The following is a 12,744-nucleotide window of genomic DNA, read 5'->3' as shown; positions in this document are numbered from 1 at the left end:
CACCCAGTTCTGCATATTGAAGACTTCACATACAATATCTACAGCAAGCACATCTTCTCCACCTTAAAACTTAGTGCTTGCACACTATCGGGTATCTATAGTACCAGAAGACATAGCTAAAACTCCCATCATCAATCCATTTGGCCTATTTGAATTTACAAGAATGCTGTGTAGGTTATGCAATTTCAACATTTTATGGATAAGGTGACGTGAGATCTAGATTTTTGCTACGTATACACTGATGATGTATTGGTTACGACCAGCTCTGAAGCCGAACATCTGGGACATCAGTGTGAGATATTTAGATACCTCCATTTGTGTGGACTAATTATTAATCCCTTGAAATATGTCTTAGGAACTTTAGAAGTCTGCTTCTTGGGCAACACGATCAATACTCATGGAAACTAGCCACCACAAGAGATGGTTGATGTCAGTCAACTAACCGCAACCTGTGACTGTTCACAAATTATGACGATCTCTCGGTGTAACCAATTTCTACTGCCTTTGCGTGTGTAACCATGCACTGTTGGATGATCTGCTGAATGACCTTCCTAAATAGCTCACCTGGACCAGGTGACAAGACCACTATGGAGTAACAAAGCTGAGACAGCTTTCAACAATGTGAAGACTGCTATTGCCGAGGTTCGTCTGTTAGTGGACAGTGTCCCACAAGCACCACTCACCTTAATAGTTGATATGTTGGCGAAAGCAGTAGGTGTCCACACTATGACAATAAACTGATCAACAGTGGCAAGCCCCAGTGTTCTACAGCAAAAAATTACATCCATCACAACAGAGCTGGTCCATGTCCAACTGCGAGCTGTGTGTAGTATATGCTTCCATTAGAAATTCAGGCACATGCTCAAAAATTGAAGCTTTAGTCTTGTCACGGACAACAAACCACTGAAATATGCCTTCCGCCAATGTCGGGACAAAGCATTCGTCATTTGGATTTCACAGTACATTTTACAAACCATATTGTCTACGTCATGGGGGAATGTAATGTCCCAGCAGATGTTCTCTCCCTTGCACTGAAGTGATTTCATGTGCAGTAAGCTACGAGTCACTAACCTTGGTACAACAATCTGAAAATGAGCTTCAAGACTTACTGGTTCAGCCATCCAGTCTGCAGCTCCATTGTATCCAGGTGCCTCAAACAAATATGCTCTTGTACTGTGATGTCTCCACGTTGAAGCCATGGCCCTCTGTGGCACATAGTTTTTGACAGCAGGCTACCATATCTTTGTATCATCTGCCTTATCCTGGGATACACATTACAGCATACTTGGTGATATGAACTGTCGTGTGGCCTAATACTGACAGACAATGCTCAACTTCTGATCTCCAATTCATGGTCCTCAGTAAAATAAAATCACTTGCTATGTTAGTGCATCCCTTTTCACAATTGTTCACCTAATCAGCAATTCAACCATATCCATACGCACATCATAAGACTTTTGCCTCCATCTAAGGAATGTACCTATTATCTCACCACCATCGACTGATTTACTCACTAGCCTGAGGTCTTCCTCTTGTCTGACATCATCACCAATACAGTTACAACTACTTTCTTTCAGGGATGGATCGCCCATTTTGGCGTATTTTTGTGCATTACCACCAACCAGGGCTTGGAGTTCCAATCCTACCAGTTCAAGGCACTCACCACCCTGTTAGCTACAAAGTATATCTGGACAATGGCTTATCACATGGCAATGAACGGTTTAGTAGAACACCTACATCATCAGCTTAAAGTGTCTCTTCAGTGCCACAAGTACCAATGTTGGACTGAGATGCTAATGATCATCCTACTGGCCCTTTGCACAACCATAAAGTCCAATATTAAAACAACGACAGCTGACTGTCTAGGATAGCCAACTAGACTGCCCAGTGAGTTCCTTTGCAATATGCTGGACAGTCTCATCAATACATCTGACTTTGTAAGCAAGCTGCGCTTGCAGATATGGTAGCTCCATCCTATTGCATTAAGAAGCCAGGAGACTTGCCGCCCTTTTGTTTTTGACAACCTGTCAAAGTGAAACAAGTATGTGTTTCACGATGCTATCCATATGCCTCTGCAGCCACCGTATGACAGGCTGTAGCCAGTACTAAACACAGATGGCATAACATTGATGGATGATGTCATGGATATGCCCACAACAATATCCATCGACAATATGAAACCTGCCTTCCGCACTACCTTCACTGATGCATGCAAATCACCGGCCACACCTCCAAAGGTAAGACAGAATCACCTGCCAAGCCCACCACTTGTCACAGCAAGCTACCACAGACACAAAGTGCTGTCTCTGATGGCTCCACAGCAGCAAGGCCTGTTGTCACATGATCAGGATATCACTTCAAATTCAATCGGCGATATCGTTACCATTCAGGGTGGTGGGATTGGGGAAGAGTGAATGTAGTGGTTGCGCATTGATGTGTACAAGCATGCAAGATGTATAGCGTTTACACTTAGCAGTAATATTGCTTTGTTCCTTGCAACTTGATAATTATTCTGTCATTGATCTTCTCATCACTGAATTCTTGAAATATAGTGTACATGTTGTTGTTGTTGTTGTTGTCTTCAGTCCTGAGACTGGTTTGATGCAGCTCTCCATGCTACTCTATCCTGTGCAAGCTGCTTCATCTCCCAGTACCTACTGCAACCTACATCCTTCTGAATCTGCTTAGTGTACTCATCTCTCGGTCTCCCTCTACGATTTTTACCCTCCACGCTGCCCTCCAATGCTAAATTTGTGATCCCTTGATGCCTCAAAACATGTCCTACCAACCGATCCCTTCTTCTAGTCAAGTTGTGCCACAAACTTCTCTTCTCCCCAATCCTATTCAATACCTCCTCATTAGTTACGTGATCTATCCACCTTATCTTCAGTATTCTTCTGTAGCACCACATTTCAAAAGCTTCTATTCTCTTCTTGTCCAAACTAGTTATCGTCCATGTTTCACTTCCATACATGGCTACACTCCAAACAAATACTTTCAGAAACGACTTCCTGATACATAAATCTATATTCGATGTTAACAAATTTCTCTTCTTCAGAAATGCTTTCCTTGCCATTGCCAGTCTACATTTTATATCCTCTCTACTTCGACCATCATCAGTTATTTTACTTCCTAAATAGCAAAACTCCTTTACTGCTTTAAGTGTCTCATTTCCTAATCTAATTCCCTCAGCATCACCCGATTTAATTTGACTACATTCCATTATCCTCATTTTGCTTTTGTTAATGTTCATCTTATATCCTCCTTTCAAGACACTGTCCATTCCGTTCAACTGCTCTTCCAAGTCCTTTGCCGTCTCTGACAGAATTACAATGTCATCGGCGAACCTCAAAGTTTTTATTTTTTTCTCCATGAATTTTAATACAGACTCCAAATTTTTCTTTTGTTTCCTTTACTGCTTGCTCAATATACAGATTGAATAATATCGGGGAGAGGCTACAACCCTGTCTCACTCCTTTCCCAACCACTGCTTCCCTTTCATGCCCCTCGACTCTTATTACTGCCATCTGGTTTCTGTACAAATTGTAAATAGCCTTTTGCTCCCTGTATTTTACCCCTGCCACCTTTAGAATTTGAAAAACAGTATTCCAGTCAACATTGTCAAAAGCTTTCTCTAAGTCTACAAATGCTAGAAACGTAGGTTCGCCTTTTCTTAATCTTTCTTCTAAGATAAGTCGTAAGGTCAGTATTGCCTCACGTGTTCCAACATTTCGACGGAATCCAAACTGATCCTCCCCGAGGTCTGCATCTACCAGTTTTTCCATTCGTCTGTAAAGAATTCGTGTTAGTATTTTGCAGCTGTGCCTTATTAAACTGATTGTTCGGTAGTTTTCACATCTGTCAACACCTGCCTTCCTTGGGAATGGAATTATTATATTCTTCTTGAAGTCTGAGGGTATTTCGCCTGTTTCATACATTTTGCTCACCAGATGGTAGAGTTTTGTCAGGACTGGCTCTCCCAAGGGCGTCAGTAGTTCCAATGGAATGTTGTCTACTCCGGGGGCCTTGTTTCGACTCAGGTCTTTCAGTGCTCTGTCAAACTCTTCACGCAGTATCGTATCTCCCATTTCGTCTTCATCTACATCCTCTTCTATTTCCATAATATTGTCCTCAAGTACATCGCCCTTGTATAAACCTTCTATATACTCCTTCCACCTTTCTGCCTTCCCTTCTTTGCTTAGAACTGGGCTGCCATCTGAGCTCTTGATATTCATACACGTGGTTCTCTTCTCTCCAAAGGTCTCTTTAATTTTCCTGTAGGCAGTATCTATCTTACCCCTAGTGAGATAAGCTTCTACATCCTTACATTTGTCCTCTAGCCATCCCTGTTTAGCCATTTTGCACTTCCTTTCGATCTCATTTTTGAGACGTTTGTATTCCTTTTTGCCTGCTTCTTTTACTGCATTTTTATATTTTCTCTTTTCATCAATTAAATTCAATATTTCTTCTGTTACCCAAGGATTTCTAGCAGCCCTCGTCTTTGTACCTACTTTATCCTCTGCTGCCTTCACTACTACATCCCTCAGAGCTATCCATTCTTCTTCTACTGTATTTCTTTCCCCTATTCCTGTCAATTGTTCCCTTATGCTCTCTCTGAAACTCTGTACAACCTCTGGTTCTTTCAGTTTATCCAGGTCCCATCTCCTTAATTTCCCACATTTTTGCAGTTTCTTCAGTTTTAATCTACAGGTCATAACCAATAGACTGTGGTCAGAGTCCACATCTGCCCCTGGAAATGTCTTACAACTTAAAACCTGGTTCCTAAATCTCTGTCTTACCATTATATAATCTGTCTGATACCTTTTAGTATCTCCAGGGTTCTTCCACGTATACAACCTTCTTTCATGATTCTTAAACCAAGTGTTAGCTATGATTAAGTTGTGCTCTGTGCAAAATTCTACTAGGCGGCTTCCTCTTTCATTTCTTAGCCCCAATCCATATTCACCTACTATGTTTCCTTCTCTCCCTTTTCCTACACTCGAATTCCAGTCACCCATTACTATTAAATTTTCGTCTCCCTTCACTATCTGAATAATTTCTTTTATTTCATCGTACATTTCTTCAATTTCTTCATCATCTGCAGAGCTAGTTGGCATATAAACTTGTACTACTGTAGTAGGTGTGGGCTTCGTATCTATCTTGGCCACAATAATGCGTTCACTATGCTGTTTGTAGTAGCTTACCCGCATTCCTATTTTCCTATTCATTATTAAACCTACTTCCTGCATTACCCCTATTTGATTTTGTGTTTATAACCCTGTAGTCACCTGACCAGAAGTCTTGTTCCTCCTGCCACCGAACTTCACTAATTCCCACTATATCTAACTTTAACCTATCCATTTCCCTTTTTAAATTTTCTAACCTACCTGCCCGATTAAGGGATCTGACATTCCACGCTCCGATCCGTAGAACGCCAGTTTTCTTTCTCCTGATAACGACATCCTCCTGAGTAGTCCCCGCCCGGAGATCCGAATGGGGGACTATTTTACCTCCGGAATATTTTACCCAAGAGGATGCCATCATCATTTAATCATACAGTAGAGCTGCATGTCCTTGGGAAAAATTACGGCTTTAGTTTCCCCTTGCTTTCAGCCGTTCGCAGTACCAGCACAGCAAGGCCGTTTTGGTTAATGTTGCAAGGCCAGATCAGTCAATCATCCAGACTGTTGCCCCTGCAACTACTGAAAAGGCTGCTGCCCCTCTTCAGGAACCACACGTTTGTCTGGCCTCTCAACAGATACCCCTCCGTTGTGGTTGCACCTACGGTACGGCCATCTGTATCGCTGAGGCACGGAAGCCTCCCCACCAACGGCAAGGTCCATGGTTCATGGGGGGAGGATAGTGTACATACATGTATGCAATTAAATGTTGCAATAATGTATCCTGAACTGCAACAACATGAAAATATTTGAATGTAACTGTTGTACTATTGCAACTCTCTAAACAACATATAACACAAGAAAAGACATACAAGTACCCTAAATAAGAACCTAAGAGTAACGCCAATTTTCCCCAGGGGGGAACTGCCATGACCTTAGGTAACACACAAATATTGCACATGATATTTGAAATAAAGACAGAAGTTTGGCATAGCAGAAGAAGCCACAAAGGCTACATATGTTTGGCCAGAGGAACGAGGCAGAAGACGGGCCTATGAAAAAAGTTATTTGACATAATTTATCATGAAATGCCAATGAAAGGCATACAATGTATTTTGTAGCCCCATGGGGCGAGACTTCCTTTTCACTCCACTCAGCCTCTGAAAGATTTCTGAACAATAATTAACCAAGTTAGGCAGTAAGGCAAAGTGAAGGCCTTTGGCATTACATCATGTCAAGGACAGCTGCACTCAAAGAGAAAGCAAAATAAAACTTGTGTACCTACCAGCCAAAGAGAGAATTCATTTAGCAGAAAAGTCGGCAGAAGCCATACAGCACGTTTTGAAGTTACAAACAGGAGTTATACAGTTGCAAGGCTGTGTTAATCTTAGATTTATACAAGGATTTCAGTTAGCAGGTGGAACAGTGATAAGCAGTCATTCTCTCTGTGTACGAACTGGACTTCAGTATAGAGGTACCTCAGTTAGGAAAGTCACTTTGTAAGTTGAGACTGAACGTTAATTTATCTTTTGAGTGTTTATTCTCCTCTTCATCCTCCTATCACCTATATCCACATGAGGTAATTATGTCAGACAGTCAAGCCTCCCTTTCACTAACATCAGCTGACCAAATTCCCTTGAACATGAACCCATCACTCAATCACTGGCAAAACCCATACTTGATTTACTTTGAGGTTTTCAGCCAAGTTTGTATTTCCATTTTTGCACTGAGCAAGGCAGGTTTTTTCGGATGTTTTGAGTTATGATACTTGTACTCACTTTGTGGGCTACTGTCAGACTGAACTATTGTTGGTATTGGCTCCTTTTTATAGCTGACTGAGTTCGACTCCAGACACTATTGTGCTCTTTGATTTTCTTTTTCATAGCCCAGGATGACCTTGCATGAAACACTCATTCTCTCATTGTTTTCCAGCTCTGGTGGATCTTAATAGAGACCCAGGCCCCAAGTTTTATTTAAACTGAAACCTCCATTTGTACTTATTTAAGTTTTATGACATTTTTATTTTGATAGATTCCTTAACCACACGGTCCCAGAAACTTGGCATTGTTGTGTTGTTGTGGTCTTCAGTCCTGAGACTGATTTGATGTAGCTCTCCATGGTACTCTATCCTGTGCAAGGTTCTTCACCTCCCAGTACCTACTGCAACCTACATCCCTCTGAACCTGCTTGGTGTATTCATCTCTTGGTCTCCCTCTACAATTTTTACTCTCCACGCTGCCCTCCAATACTAAATTGGTGATCCCTTGATGCCTCAGAACATGTCCTACCAACCGATCCTTTCTTCTGGTCAAGTTGTGCCACAAACTTCTCTTCTCCCCAATCCTATTCAATACCTCCTCATTAGTTACGTGATCTATCCACCTTATCTTCAGTATTCTTCTGTAGCACCACATTTCAAAAGCTTCTATTCTCTTCTTGTCCAAACTAGTTATCGTCCATGTTTCACTTCCATACATGGCTACACTCCAAACAAATACTTTCAGAAACGACTTCCTGATACATAAATCTATATTCGATGTTAACAAATTTCTCTTCTTCAGAAATGCTTTCCTTGCCATTGCCAGTCTACATTTTATATCCTCTCTACTTCGACCATCATCAGTTATTTTACTTCCTAAATAGCAAAACTCCTTTACTGCTTTAAGTGTCTCATTTCCTAATCTAATTCCCTCAGCATCACCCGATTTAATTTGACTACATTCCATTATCCTCATTTTGCTTTTGTTAATGTTCATCTTATATCCTCCTTTCAAGACACTGTCCATTCCGTTCAACTGCTCTTCCAAGTCCTTTGCCGTCTCTGACAGAATTACAATGTCATCGGCGAACCTCAAAGTTTTTATTTTTTTCTCCATGAATTTTAATACAGACTCCAAATTTTTCTTTTGTTTCCTTTACTGCTTGCTCAATATACAGATTGAATAATATCGGGGAGAGGCTACAACCCTGTCTCACTCCTTTCCCAACCACTGCTTCCCTTTCATGCCCCTCGACTCTTATTACTGCCATCTGGTTTCTGTACAAATTGTAAATAGCCTTTTGCTCCCTGTATTTTACCCCTGCCACCTTTAGAATTTGAAAAACAGTATTCCAGTCAACATTGTCAAAAGCTTTCTCTAAGTCTACAAATGCTAGAAACGTAGGTTCGCCTTTTCTTAATCTTTCTTCTAAGATAAGTCGTAAGGTCAGTATTGCCTCACGTGTTCCAACATTTCGACGGAATCCAAACTGATCCTCCCCGAGGTCTGCATCTACCAGTTTTTCCATTCGTCTGTAAAGAATTCGTGTTAGTATTTTGCAGCTGTGCCTTATTAAACTGATTGTTCGGTAGTTTTCACATCTGTCAACACCTGCCTTCCTTGGGAATGGAATTATTATATTCTTCTTGAAGTCTGAGGGTATTTCGCCTGTTTCATACATTTTGCTCACCAGATGGTAGAGTTTTGTCAGGACTGGCTCTCCCAAGGGCGTCAGTAGTTCCAATGGAATGTTGTCTACTCCGGGGGCCTTGTTTCGACTCAGGTCTTTCAGTGCTCTGTCAAACTCTTCACGCAGTATCGTATCTCCCATTTCGTCTTCATCTACATCCTCTTCTATTTCCATAATATTGTCCTCAAGTACATCGCCCTTGTATAAACCTTCTATATACTCCTTCCACCTTTCTGCCTTCCCTTCTTTGCTTAGAACTGGGCTGCCATCTGAGCTCTTGATATTCATACACGTGGTTCTCTTCTCTCCAAAGGTCTCTTTAATTTTCCTGTAGGCAGTATCTATCTTACCCCTAGTGAGATAAGCTTCTACATCCTTACATTTGTCCTCTAGCCATCCCTGTTTAGCCATTTTGCACTTCCTTTCGATCTCATTTTTGAGACGTTTGTATTCCTTTTTGCCTGCTTCTTTTACTGCATTTTTATATTTTCTCTTTTCATCAATTAAATTCAATATTTCTTCTGTTACCCAAGGATTTCTAGCAGCCCTCGTCTTTGTACCTACTTTATCCTCTGCTGCCTTCACTACTACATCCCTCAGAGCTATCCATTCTTCTTCTACTGTATTTCTTTCCCCTATTCCTGTCAATTGTTCCCTTATGCTCTCTCTGAAACTCTGTACAACCTCTGGTTCTTTCAGTTTATCCAGGTCCCATCTCCTTAATTTCCCACATTTTTGCAGTTTCTTCAGTTTTAATCTACAGGTCATAACCAATAGACTGTGGTCAGAGTCCACATCTGCCCCTGGAAATGTCTTACAACTTAAAACCTGGTTCCTAAATCTCTGTCTTACCATTATATAATCTGTCTGATACCTTTTAGTATCTCCAGGGTTCTTCCACGTATACAACCTTCTTTCATGATTCTTAAACCAAGTGTTAGCTATGATTAAGTTGTGCTCTGTGCAAAATTCTACTAGGCGGCTTCCTCTTTCATTTCTTAGCCCCAATCCATATTCACCTACTATGTTTCCTTCTCTCCCTTTTCCTACACTCGAATTCCAGTCACCCATTACTATTAAATTTTCGTCTCCCTTCACTATCTGAATAATTTCTTTTATTTCATCGTACATTTCTTCAATTTCTTCATCATCTGCAGAGCTAGTTGGCATATAAACTTGTACTACTGTAGTAGGTGTGGGCTTCGTATCTATCTTGGCCACAATAATGCGTTCACTATGCTGTTTGTAGTAGCTTACCCGCATTCCTATTTTCCTATTCATTATTAAACCTACTTCCTGCATTACCCCTATTTGATTTTGTGTTTATAACCCTGTAGTCACCTGACCAGAAGTCTTGTTCCTCCTGCCACCGAACTTCACTAATTCCCACTATATCTAACTTTAACCTATCCATTTCCCTTTTTAAATTTTCTAACCTACCTGCCCGATTAAGGGATCTGACATTCCACGCTCCGATCCGTAGAACGCCAGTTTTCTTTCTCCTGATAACGACATCCTCCTGAGTAGTCCCCGCCCGGAGATCCGAATGGGGGACTATTTTACCTCCGGAATATTTTACCCAAGAGGATGCCATCATCATTTAATCATACAGTAGAGCTGCATGTCCTTGGGAAAAATTACGGCTTTAGTTTCCCCTTGCTTTCAGCCGTTCGCAGTACCAGCACAGCAAGGCCGTTTTGGTTAATGTTGCAAGGCCAGATCAGTCAATCATCCAGACTGTTGCCCCTGCAACTACTGAAAAGGCTGCTGCCCCTCTTCAGGAACCACACGTTTGTCTGGCCTCTCAACAGATACCCCTCCGTTGTGGTTGCACCTACGGTACGGCCATCTGTATCGCTGAGGCACGGAAGCCTCCCCACCAACGGCAAGGTCCATGGTTCATGGGGGGAGGATAGTGTACATACATGTATGCAATTAAATGTTGCAATAATGTATCCTGAACTGCAACAACATGAAAATATTTGAATGTAACTGTTGTACTATTGCAACTCTCTAAACAACATATAACACAAGAAAAGACATACAAGTACCCTAAATAAGAACCTAAGAGTAACGCCAATTTTCCCCAGGGGGGAACTGCCATGACCTTAGGTAACACACAAATATTGCACATGATATTTGAAATAAAGACAGAAGTTTGGCATAGCAGAAGAAGCCACAAAGGCTACATATGTTTGGCCAGAGGAACGAGGCAGAAGACGGGCCTATGAAAAAAGTTATTTGACATAATTTATCATGAAATGCCAATGAAAGGCATACAATGTATTTTGTAGCCCCATGGGGCGAGACTTCCTTTTCACTCCACTCAGCCTCTGAAAGATTTCTGAACAATAATTAACCAAGTTAGGCAGTAAGGCAAAGTGAAGGCCTTTGGCATTACATCATGTCAAGGACAGCTGCACTCAAAGAGAAAGCAAAATAAAACTTGTGTACCTACCAGCCAAAGAGAGAATTCATTTAGCAGAAAAGTCGGCAGAAGCCATACAGCACGTTTTGAAGTTACAAACAGGAGTTATACAGTTGCAAGGCTGTGTTAATCTTAGATTTATACAAGGATTTCAGTTAGCAGGTGGAACAGTGATAAGCAGTCATTCTCTCTGTGTACGAACTGGACTTCAGTATAGAGGTACCTCAGTTAGGAAAGTCACTTTGTAAGTTGAGACTGAACGTTAATTTATCTTTTGAGTGTTTATTCTCCTCTTCATCCTCCTATCACCTATATCCACATGAGGTAATTATGTCAGACAGTCAAGCCTCCCTTTCACTAACATCAGCTGACCAAATTCCCTTGAACATGAACCCATCACTCAATCACTGGCAAAACCCATACTTGATTTACTTTGAGGTTTTCAGCCAAGTTTGTATTTCCATTTTTGCACTGAGCAAGGCAGGTTTTTTCGGATGTTTTGAGTTATGATACTTGTACTCACTTTGTGGGCTACTGTCAGACTGAACTATTGTTGGTATTGGCTCCTTTTTATAGCTGACTGAGTTCGACTCCAGACACTATTGTGCTCTTTGATTTTCTTTTTCATAGCCCAGGATGACCTTGCATGAAACACTCATTCTCTCATTGTTTTCCAGCTCTGGTGGATCTTAATAGAGACCCAGGCCCCAAGTTTTATTTAAACTGAAACCTCCATTTGTACTTATTTAAGTTTTATGACATTTTTATTTTGATAGATTCCTTAACCACACGGTCCCAGAAACTTGGCATTGTTGTGTTGTTGTGGTCTTCAGTCCTGAGACTGATTTGATGTAGCTCTCCATGGTACTCTATCCTGTGCAAGGTTCTTCACCTCCCAGTACCTACTGCAACCTACATCCCTCTGAACCTGCTTGGTGTATTCATCTCTTGGTCTCCCTCTACAATTTTTACTCTCCACGCTGCCCTCCAATACTAAATTGGTGATCCCTTGATGCCTCAGAACATGTCCTACCAACCGATCCTTTCTTCTGGTCAAGTTGTGCCACAAACTTCTCTTCTCCCCAATCCTATTCAATACTTCCTCATTAGTTATGTGATCTACCCATATAATCTTCAGCATTCTTCTGTAGCACCACATTTCAAAAGCTTCTATTCTCTTCTTGTCCAAACTATTTATTGTCCATGTTTCACTTTCAGACATGGCTACACTCCATACAAATACTTTCAGAAACGACTTCCTGACACTTAAATCTATACTCGATGTTAACAAATTTCTCTTCTTCAGAAACGCTTTCCTTGCCATTGCCAGTCTACATTTTATATCATCTCTACTTCGACCATCATCAGTTATTTTGCTCTCCAAACAGCAAAACTCCTTTACTACTTTAAGTGTCTCATGTCCTAATCTAATTCCCTCAGCATCACCCGACTTAATTCGACTACATTCCATTATCCTCGTTTTGCTTTTGTTGATGTTCATCTTCTATCCTCCTTTCAATACGCTATCCATTCCATTCAACTGCTCTTCCAAGTCTTTTGCTGTCTCTGACAGAATTACAATGTCATTAGCAAACCTCAAAGTTTTTATTTCTTCTCCATGGATTTTAATACCTACTCCAAATTTTTCTTTTGTTTCTTTTACTGCTTGCTCAATATACAGATTGAATAACATTGGGGAGAGGCTACAACCTTGTCTCACTCCCTTCCCAACCACTGCTTCCCTTT

Source organism: Schistocerca gregaria, chromosome 6 (assembly GCF_023897955.1).
Source record: "Schistocerca gregaria isolate iqSchGreg1 chromosome 6, iqSchGreg1.2, whole genome shotgun sequence".
NCBI classification, from domain to species: Eukaryota; Metazoa; Arthropoda; class Insecta; order Orthoptera; family Acrididae; genus Schistocerca; species Schistocerca gregaria.
Note: the sequence above shows the minus strand (reverse complement) of the source record.